The following is an 11471-nucleotide window of genomic DNA, read 5'->3' as shown; positions in this document are numbered from 1 at the left end:
ATTGTCCTAGTGATTCAAACATGTTTTCTGAAACCTATTGTTAGAATCAACTTTAGTATCCAAAAATAGTTGCTATGTGTTTTCAGTAAACATCCATATAAAATCAGTAAAAGATGTGTGAAATATTTACAAGGTCATGGATTCAAGAAATTATGACTGCGCCAATTTTGAATCTTCTGGTTTAGATGATATGAAAACAGTTTTAAAGGGGGAAAAGCTACAGTTCCTTATTATTTTACAATTAGATCCAACTGCATTGTCTTCGGAAAATCTTTTTCACATAACTAAAATCACAAGAGGCAACCCTCTGCATAGCTAGTACTTATTTAATTAGCACATTTTTTTTGTAAAAGAAAGATTGTAGATTTCAGCCAAAAATATATATAAGCTTTAGTGGTCCTACTGTTAGAAGAGGAGCTACATGTTGCTATCACAGTGTACCATATTAAGAGTTAAGACTCAATAGCATAGGGTTTGTGGCAGCAAATGAAAAATGCGATAGAAAAATGACTCTTAGATATAAAGCTTATTTAGCCACAGATTGCTTTTAGAATCTGTAAGTGAAAAGTTGAACAATATTTGACAAAATGGGGAAAAATGGCTAATGCAAAACCATATTAATTCTGCCTTCCGTTTTATGTTCATCTAGTTGCAAAATGAATGCCGCCTCATATGCTATCCAGCTAAAATAAAAAAGATTCATTCTGATTCAGGGACACATCTATTTGCTGACAATAACAATGTTCTGCTCTCAATAGATATGTAGAGGAGCCAGCTCTTTTGAAGGCCTCTCCCAAGGAAGGAGCAGATGGCTGCATGTAGTTCATGAGACAGGTGTAATCTGGAGATCAAGACAGGTCTTTGGAAAAAGAGATTTGTTTGCTGTTTGTTCACTGTTAGTCTTTGTCTTTGCTCAAACCCAATTATAGAGCAGAGACAAATTACATTATAAGGATGATACTAAAGCAGGCTGAGGAAATACATACATTTCATGTAGATTGTTTAGTCTAGTATTTCCCATATAGATGGCTTAGTTTTTTTAAAAGATATCTGGGAACCATGATTGGTTCCAAGCTATATAGGCAAATTATCAACAAAATAATAATTTCCTTTTTTGTTAGCCACCATATACTGTCTTTGCAATTTAATCTGACTGTAATATCCTGATATTTCTTTTGCTGACCCTAGCTGAATATAGCTGCAGTCTACTAATTATGTTGATAATTTTTTATATTAAAAATTTTTAATCAACATTTTTATTTTTGGCTTCCTATATACGTTCCATGGGATATGTTTTTATATTCTTAATCCTTCTGTTTTTGTTTTGTTGATTTTCTCCATTTTTTAAAAAACGGAACTTTACAAATAGTAAAATAGAACAAAAAACGTAATAATATCTCTTCTTTTCCTCCTCGGTATATCCAGACATGAGAGCCATGTCTCATGTAGTGGTTAAGGCATCAGGCTGAAAACTGGGAGGCAATGAGTTCTAGTCTCAACTAGGGCACAAAGCCAGTTGGGTGACTTTGGACCAATCCCTTTTTCTCAGCCCTAGAAAGCAGGCAATGGTAAACTACTCCTGAAAAACCTGCAGCAGTGGTGGCGAACCTATGGCATGCATGCCAGAGGCGGCACTCAGAGCCCTCTCTGTTGGCACGTGTGCCGCTGCCAGCAACAGGTCCACCAGGCCGCCACCATCGCCCGGAGCAGGAGCCCCGCCCAGCACAAAGGAGGCAAAGCGGCCGACTAGCAAGCTCGAGTAGAGGTGGTAGAGCAGAGGTCACCAACCATTGTCGATTGGTGGACTGGAAGAAAAGGGAGGGGGAAGTATTTTACATGTGCGCATGCGTGCACGGGGCCACGAGTATGCACGCACTGCAAATGAGGCGGGGCTAGTGCCTAAGTGATAACTCACTACCCTACCCCATTCTTGCTTGGTGCAACGCCTTGTATCTGCACCCCGCGGCCCGGCGGTGGCCCTTTTTGCGCCCCTGGTTTTTGCGTGCCCCTCCGAGGGCACCACAATGCTGATGGGCCCCTGGCACTTTGCGATAAATAAGTGGGTTTTGGGTTGCGGTTTGGGCACTCGGTCTCTAAAAGGTTTGCCATCACTGACCTACAGCCAAACACCTGAAACACTCTGCCAACAAAACTACATGGACTTGTTCCGGTACTTTCTGAAAATCAGACATGATTGAACAGAAGAAAAAAATTGGACACATACATTTTACTGCCTTGTCCCCTACTTGCACAAAAATTGTCTGAATTGGCAAGTTAATTTAGGTGGCTCAGGTTATATTATGAAACAGCCTCTGCTTTGTTATCCACTACAAAGCCAGTTTAGGGGCAGGGGAATGGCTATTTATTATCTGTGCTCTTTAGTTTCTGCCATCTGAGGCACTGCTTTAGCAAATAATTAATACCAGGAAAAGCCCCTAAGTTTTCAGAACTATCAGTATAATTATCATAATCCATGGATCTGGATAAGGATCTGCACTACTGGGGATCAAAAGAGATCAAATTTTCAAATGAACATGGGGGCTCAGATTCAGAGAAGGTGGAGCTCTAATGCAGTGGTTCTCAACCTTTTTAATACCGTGACCCCAACCGGTCGTAAGTCGAGGACTAAACTGGTCGTAAGTCGAGGACTAAACCGGTCGTAAGTCGAGGACTACCCAACCGGTCGTAAGTCGAGGACTTTCCCTGCCCGGGAGCGCCGCGCATGCGTGGTTCCGCCCCCTGCGCCGGCTGAGGCGTAGCTGACAAGCGGCAGAGATGGAGCAGGCCGACCACCAGCTGGCCCAGCCCAAGGGAGGTAAGGCACCTGCCGGAAAAGGGGGAAAAAATGGAGGACAAAAAAAATGGCGGACAAAAAAATGGCGGACAGCCTTGCTTAGCGACCCCCGTGAAATGGTCGATCGACCCCAAATGGGGTCCCGACCCACAGGTTGAGAACCACTGCTCTAATGTAATCAGATTGAAGAATTAGTTGTCAGTCATGAGGAAGAGACTAAATAAATCACTTGTATTCCATGATGGTTCTTCCGTTGGATCCAGGTATAAATCCATTTCATAGAATTGCTATATCCAGGGGTCTTCAAACTTGGCCCTTTTATGACTTGTGGACTTCAACTCCCAGAATTCCTCAGGCACGCTGGCTGAGGAATTCTGGGAGCTGAAGTCCACAAGTCATAAAAGGGCCGAGTTTGAAGACCCCTGGATATAGCAACTGGCCATTGAAAAAAACATACCCTGTTTTAGATACTCCTCTGGAGAATTTGACATATCTTTAACCTTAAAGGAATTTTCGATTATGAAGGTACATTGCAGATGACCCTTGCTGCCATTCTTGGTGTAGCCTTAAGATTTTGGAGTGTATGCAGTTAATTCAATCTCAAGGCCAAGTTGTCTTCCAGCACTATTACAGATTTATCCTATTGGATCGGTGAACTGTAATAAAGTGTCAAGTAGAGAGGTTGGTGGGAAGTTGAGGAATTGTTCATAAAATATTCATTTTTTAATCAGAAATTTGCAATATATAGTTATTATATAAAATGTTTTCCTTGCTGCAATTAACTTTTCTATCGGGTAAAGATTTAGAGCAGGGGTCTTCAAACTTGGCCCTTTTATGACTTGTGGACTTCAACTCCCAGAATTCCTCGCTGAGGAATTCTGGGAGTTGAAGTCCACAAGTCATAAAAGGGCCAAGTTTGAAGACTCCTGATTTAAAGAAAGATAGAGTTGAGCATAATGGGAAACTTGAGATAAACTGGAAGGAAAACAGAGAGTGAAGGCCAAATTCTCCAGCACTAATAGACTTTTACCAGAGATAATATTAATTTATACTTTACCCTTGTCCTCTTTCTCTTTTGATTTTCTCTCTTGTTCCTACCCATATTTTCCTCACATTTTCAACTTTGAAATAACACATCCTGAAAACTATTCAGTTCAACTTTATGGAAATACATCAGGATAACTTTTCAATCCTTTTAGCTCACATAATTCAGTTTGTTCTTCTTGATAAACATCTCAGGGTTTTGCTTTATTTGTGGCTCTGTTTTAATTTTACCATTGGTCAAATAACTTCCAATGATGGCTATAAGTTGCTGAGGTATAATACCTATTAAATATGTCTTTATTTGATAAGCTGTTAAATATAAGTCTTCATTAAAGTTATTAGAGAGGTTTTGTTTCAACATATTTAACATATGATTGCAAATACATTTTGGTTAAGCTAAAATTATTGATACAAATGAACTGTAAATGAACTATATATAAGTGTTAGAAATCAAACAGTATTCCTCAAAATATATAGCTGATTAGCTGGTGCTTGTAATGTCTGTTTTGTAAATGAGCACCATTCTGGTACTTAGAAAGTATACCAGATGGTTGCTGGTCCACCAGCAGTATACAATAGGGTAGAACCAGTCCTGTTGAATTAAGGTAGCCACCTCAGACAGCAAAGAACAATGGCCAGAACCCCAGAACTCGGATGTTTGTCCTAGCATCCCTTCCGTTGAAAGGGATGTCTGCCTTGTGTCTCTTAAATGAATGGGCGGCTTCCAGGAATGTTGGAAGCCGCTACCAAATGATAAGTGGAACCAGTTGGCAGTCTTGTCACGTTCTGAGGAGAGACCACATTTTGCTCTACCTTTCAAGCAGTAAAGTGTTTAGAGGCAGCCCTGAAAACAAGGAAGCTGAACATTTTGGAATGGTGTTCAGCTCCAGTCGTTGCGATTGTAAGTGCTTAACGCGAGCCGACCTGAAGTTACATAATAGTACGTGTGCAGAATAGGAAAAAAAAGCCTGTATTTAAGCAGTCCTCCCTCCTGAGTGTAACCAGCTCGTGTCTGAGCAGAGGATTTCTGAACCTGTCGTCCCTCACTGCCATCCTTTGTTGAATAATTTTACATAAATAATTTTACCGTCCCTGGGGATCTCCTATCAGCATGCTTCCTTAAACTAATAAATGTTAATGTAGGTGATATATTAATAGTGATACTGATTGATTGGCAGGGCCTTGGAAAAGCAAAAGGAGAAAGCAATTATTTAAAAAGTCTGAGCTTAGAAAAGCCGACAAAGTCTGGAAATTTAATTCATTCAGGGCAGTCTTGACTTGTGAAGTCTTCTTTGTCACCTTCTTTGTCTTTTTTTTTTTTTGCTGTGCTATGAATCACAGGGGTGCAAGATGGCTCAGTGGTTAAAGATACTGAGCTTGTCAGCTTGCCTGGGTCCAAGATCTGAGCACTGCATGACGGGTTGAGCTCCCATTACTTGCCCCATCTCCTGCCCACCTAGCAGTTCGAAAGCATGCAAACACGAGTAGATAAATAGGTACTACTTTGGTAGGAAAGTAACAGCATTCCATGCACCTTGATGTATAGATATGCTGGCCATGTGACCACAGAAAATGTCTTTGGACAACACTGACTCCCTTGGTTAAGAAATGGAGATGAGCACCGCCCATAGAGTTGGAAACAACTGGACAAGGGAAAAAAATATTCTTTACCTTTTTGAATCACAGTGAAATGTTTCTTCTCTCCCACACAATCTTCTTCTCCTCGTCTACTACCTGTCCCACTGTATCCCTCACCACCATTCTAGCAGGAGGATACATTTTTATATTTAGAGGAACTCGGAAAGAATACTAGGGTTCATGGCAAAAATAGTGTTTAATGCTTGACCATGGATTGAGATTTGTGGGTATTGATTTGCAAAGCCATGCACAAGGAATCTTGAGTATTACGCCTCTACAGAGAAGCATTGCATTGCCATCGTGATCTGCAGATGATGGTGATGGGAGGGTAAGGAAGACCAGTGATAAAATTTGCATTTAGATATTGCAATGCAATTCTGTGCTCTTTGATACTTATAGCGCATGCACATATGGGATGGAGCTTGTGTCATGTCACAATAGGCGTTTTGTCATTTTGATGAGATGCTGGTCGCTGGGGACACCCAATGGATTGGTCCATGTATTTAGAACAGTAAACAGCAAATGCTGTGAACAGAGTTAAAGGAAACAGGTACTGGAAAAGATGGAACCAGCAGAGATTTGAATTTAAACATAGGTGTTTAAGTCACACTTTACAGTTTGTTACTGTTTTTCAAAGTAATCAGTGCTGATAATAAAAATAATGGTTTTAGATATTATCCATGTCTTGATAGTTTAATAGATCCCATCTCCCCCCCCCAATCCTACTCCCTCCCTCACCATATTTTAATTGGGACTCAGTATTTGGATCCTTACAGTATTTTATTTATGTCTTTTCACTTTTGTATAGTTTTTATCTTTTTAAGACTGTAAGCCACCCAGTTACCCTGTGGTAAGATGGGTGGCCAATAAATTTTGCAAATAAATAAATTTATAATGTCAGAAGAAAAACACAGTTAAAAACATTACTTTTCCTCTTACAAATAATTTTAACCATATACACAGAATCATATATTTTAATACTTCCATGCCATGTTTTGATTCGGATCCACTGGGTTTTGATGTTCCTGGATGATATTGACAATTACATGGATGAATAAATTTTTGAGCTCTTATCTTTTAAATGTGAAATGGTTTTTTAAATGAGTGTTCATCTAGTGTTTATCATAGAGCATCCTCAGCTTACAATGTATTTTATACCTTCTGCAAAATACCAGAACAAAAGATGAACTATTTAACAAAATAATCTTTCTCTTTTTTCCGTAGAATTTTAGCAGCTAATAATGCTAGTAGTAATACTGAATATGCTGTAATAGGATAATGAAGAATTCTTTTAATACTCTGAAATCCAGACATAAAGCAGCTAATGACTTTAAAATGTCCTCTTGTCTCTCATCCTTCTGTTTATAATTTACTACATAAAGATTTCCTCTCAATATTTGACTAGAAAGGATTAGATTATTCCAAATTCATTATTACAGAATATTCATCATCAGAAATAAAGGGAAAATATTGCCTATAAGCAAATGCATTGCATAAGGTTTAGGTTAGTTATTGTTATTGTATATTTATGGACAACTATAGGAGAAGGAGTAGCAGAAACTGGGAATGGAATTAAAAGAGGGATCAGCCTAGAATCTCTATGTAGCCACAAGCAAATTAAGTCCACCACCACCCTTGAATTCCCAGGGCTTTTTTTCTCATAGAACGGCCAGAACGGAGTTCCGGCACCTTTTTTTGATGAAACGTTGTAGGGTAGGCAAGGCGGGGTTGTATGATGTGTGTGAGTTCCGGCACCTTTTTTTTTTTTTTTTTTTTGAAAAAAAGCACTGTGAATTCCATTGACCCATATCTAACTCCTAACAGGTACTAACTGTTAGTTGAGATTATTCCTGTGCCTAGACTGAGTAGCAATAAATCAGTTTAATTGGATTTTCACATGTGACCGGATCTTCCACACTTGACAAAACCCAGTATTATTAGAATTCAAAATCTCTTCCTTGATTGTCTGGACAATCATAAAGAAATAGGACTGGCCCCAGTGGTAGGATTCAGCTGGTTCGCACCACTTCAGCAGAACTGGTAGCTAATTTTTTGTTGCTCAGGCCCAGAATGGACTTCCGGAAGTGGCATCCACACAGAGAACCGGTTGTTCACATATTTGAATCCCACCACTGACTGGCCCATAGAAGACAATACATATTTCACTCAGTCACAACAAAGTTCAATGCCACCTAGTGGATATGCAGTAAAATGTTGTTATCCACCTAGATTGTGCATTCATGTTGGTAATGCATTGGCCACTCATGATTTACACACAATGTATTAAAAGAGCTGCAATTCTGCCATAGTGCTTTGTTTTCTTTAAATGAGAAGCCTCACATCCCTTTTCAAGCACAATAACTTTTATTCATGTGGAAACATGGCCCAACCATGGTCCAGACAATAATAACCTGGATTGGATTCAGTGTTATATCAATTATATTCACATTTATTGAAATACAGTACATGTTAAAGATAATATTTTTATAATGGCACAGACATATCTATGTAGTTTTTTTGGCAACAGCATGGAATTTTGCCTTCCGCGAATTTGATTAGATCATATGATGCAATTATACGAGTTGATAAGAGAAATATAATAATTTGCTGATATCATGCCCAAACAGTTTTTATCTTGCCAGCAATGCACCTGCTTATGTTTTACCTCTATGGAAATAAATACTAGTTTCCTTATTTTTTTCTGAAGAAGCTGATCTAGCCATGGTCAAATATGCAATTTAAGGACATTGTGATCTATGACTGTAATGCATTCTGGGTAAAATTACCTTCACAGAACATCTGGATCAAATTTGAATGCAAAGCAATGCCAAGAATGTATTTGCTACCGGTTCATTTCCGGATACAATTTAAAATGCTTGAGGTTACCTTTAAAATCTATAAAAGGCAACCTATCTTGGTCAGGGGAAGGCCTTTGGCCCGATCCACTGGCATTTTGAACCTGAAAAGAATGAATGAAAAGAAGAACCTAATCCAATGTGTATAGTCCCAGAATTTGGAACTCTGGATTCATCATCCAGTTTGTTTCTTTGTTACGGAGATTTTAGGGCTGGGATCCTTTAATTTTCAAGATATTTCACCCATTCTCTATAGTTGATCGTTGCTGTTTTGGCTGTTTGGGAAGGAAAGACTTGTTTATAATCAAGGCAAAATGAATCCTTTTTTCTGGGCTTGTTCATGGACTGGCTGAATATAAAGTGAAGGATATCTCTACAGTAGGCTACCTGTCAAGATGATGGCTTCTAAGGATGTTCTACTGGGAACTCACTAGTCTTTCACAACCTCAAGATTCTCTACCTAAATAGCAGGCTCTCTGTAGGTATCATTAAAACAAACTACTAGCAAGCAGCTGGCCTATAGACTTATTTGGCTTCCTGAGAGCTTGTTGGCTAGCTACTGTAGTTCACAGTTTCTCTTCACTCCTAAGTATAAAGAGGGGAGGGATCTAGGGAAAATTCACTTGGACATAGCATAGAATTTTCTTGTAAGTTCATTTCTCCCCTGTCTACCCATAACAAATATATAGCAATTCCTGTATTCAACTCTGAAAATTAGGGAAATGCTACTATTTGCAATTCTCACTTTTGGAGACATGACATCTCCATGCATGCCCATTTTAAGCCACTATCATTTTATTTTAAACAACGAAAGAATTTAGATGTTACTTATTCTGTATGTTGTCTGTATGCTTCCTGTGCATCATCCCTAATTTACTTCTACTCTGCATGTTGCCCAGAACATTTTGATGATGAATCGTTGATGTGCAGAAAGTCTCCTGCCCTCATAACAAATGTGATCCAGTGAGCTCCATTTTTTTACTGTCTTTTCTGTGGTTTAATGCCTTTCAAATATGTATGGAATATGGGGTTTGAGGACTGATCACATCATATCAATAGTGGTGGAATGTAGTCTTTATTCCCAGGAGGGAGGGGCTGTATTCCAGACAGCAAAGAGGCAGCAAAGTTGAGATAGTCTGGCTGGAAACAAGAGAATTAAGAGGTTCCTCTCTAACAATTCCCAGAGTATATCTATAGTTGTGGAAACAGTTGTGCCAATAGTTGCGCAAATAGCTGCTTTAGCTTGGCAAGATTCTTTTCTACAGATAAGGAACAATAAAAGAAACTCCTCAGAAGTAACTCCTGGTGTCTTGCTTGGCTCTTGGGGACAGGCTGATCAACTTTCTATGTGAGTAAATGAAGAAATACCTTAGTTTTATTGGACATTATTCTTTGTTCAAAATTGCAATCTTCACCATACAGCAGAGACTTTTTTCAGGAAAAATTCTACAAAGACAAGTAAAATGAAATCTGCGTGGCAATGTATTTTTATCTGGCACGTCATCTCTGCTTGCTTAAGCAACGTTCAAGCCATTTTAGATGAAGTCAAATTGCCATTGATTAAACCTAATCCAGGAAACAGACGCCTTAGCTTCCAAGTTTAGATGAGTCAAGGATTCTTCTCAGAAAAAATTACGATCGCTTCGCTTTCATACTCATATTGTTTATAAATGGTTGAATAGAAATGGATGTCAGAATGGAAAAGCTCCTGCTTGAGAATAAATATACCCACCCAATTATGACCTGAACCATCTTCTTGTGACATCATAATGTTGCCTGTACTGATGGGGCTCATTTTTCACTTTTGACTACAACCTTTGCGTGTGTGCAGTATAGTATTGAGCATACAGGAGCATCATGGGTAAGGCTACAATTGGACAAGCAAGGTAAGGAAATAGGGCAAGGGATTCCAAAAGCTGCCTGCTGGAAGGATTAAAAAGGGATTCATAGCAATGAAAATAAATTAATAAAGCAGAAGAGGTTTTTTTTATATAAAATGTGTTTCTATCAGAATCACCAAGGGCTGAATAAGAGGTATCCCCTTGCCAAAAATATTCATTTAATCCTATCTCAGTGTGGTTTTTTATTCCTGAAAATGGCTTGCCTTTGTACTGTAGAATTCTCTGTAACTCAAGTTTTTTCCCCAAGAGGCAATTTGATTATTTGCATTAAACGACCAAAGAGAGAGAGAGAGAGAGAGAGAGAGAGAGAGAGAGTGCACTAGCCTCTGCCCTGTTCAATGTTTTGTTTTTATTGTTCCTTGCTCCCTCAGCAATTATTGAATTCAAATTCCTGCTCTGTCACTGATTTGATTTGACCTTGGAAAACCCTGCAGTTGCCTTTTGAGACATGTTCGGTGGCTATGGCATGAACAGATTGATTTGATTCTTTCTCACTGGATTGGAAAAAAAAAGACAGTTTAATGAATATTTATAACTGTTTTACTTCTAAACATAGAGGTATAACCCAACAACCTCCAGACCACAAGAACTGTAGTTTAATTCATCACAAGTAAAAGGTCAGCTTCCCACAATGAACACAGTAATGTGTAAACACAGAGAAAATGTGGGCTGGGGAATGTAGACCAGGAAAGCAAATTTACTGCTATAATTTTCTGCAGAGAGAAAAAAAGGAGGAGGAGGCCATAGATAGAGTGCAGAAGGAGTGGAAAGGAAGAAGCATTAAAATTGCCTGCCCTTTCTGATAATACATGTCTCTTCCAAAATTAAACACAAATGAAAACAAAGTCAAAACACACACACACACACACACACACACATATATATATATACACACACACATACACGCATGCATGCATGCATACAGTCTTTTAACTACATGAGAGAAACAATTGCATGGATCTGAATCAGTATGGGGAGGATGATATATTTTTTAAAAAACAAATTTTATTGGTTTTTTATTTCTTAGAACAAAGTGCTCGAGACACACCGTGGTGCTGGGGCAATCAAACATCCAACAATAAAGCCATATATGAATAACTCAAATCAATGCATTAAATATTCCCTCTCTATTTCCCTCAAATAGCATAATATATTTAAAATAATCCATTTCTAAATTAAATTTCTATAAATTCTAAACCTGTTTTTAAGCTTTATAAATTTACAGTTACCATAGTCAAA

The sequence above is a fragment of the Protobothrops mucrosquamatus genome, unplaced genomic scaffold, assembly GCF_001527695.2.
Source record: "Protobothrops mucrosquamatus isolate PMUCROS unplaced genomic scaffold, P.Mucros_1.0 scaffold1933, whole genome shotgun sequence".
Classification (NCBI taxonomy): domain Eukaryota; kingdom Metazoa; phylum Chordata; class Lepidosauria; order Squamata; family Viperidae; genus Protobothrops; species Protobothrops mucrosquamatus.
The sequence above is the reverse complement of the archived record's forward strand: the minus strand, read 5'-3'. Positions refer to the sequence as shown.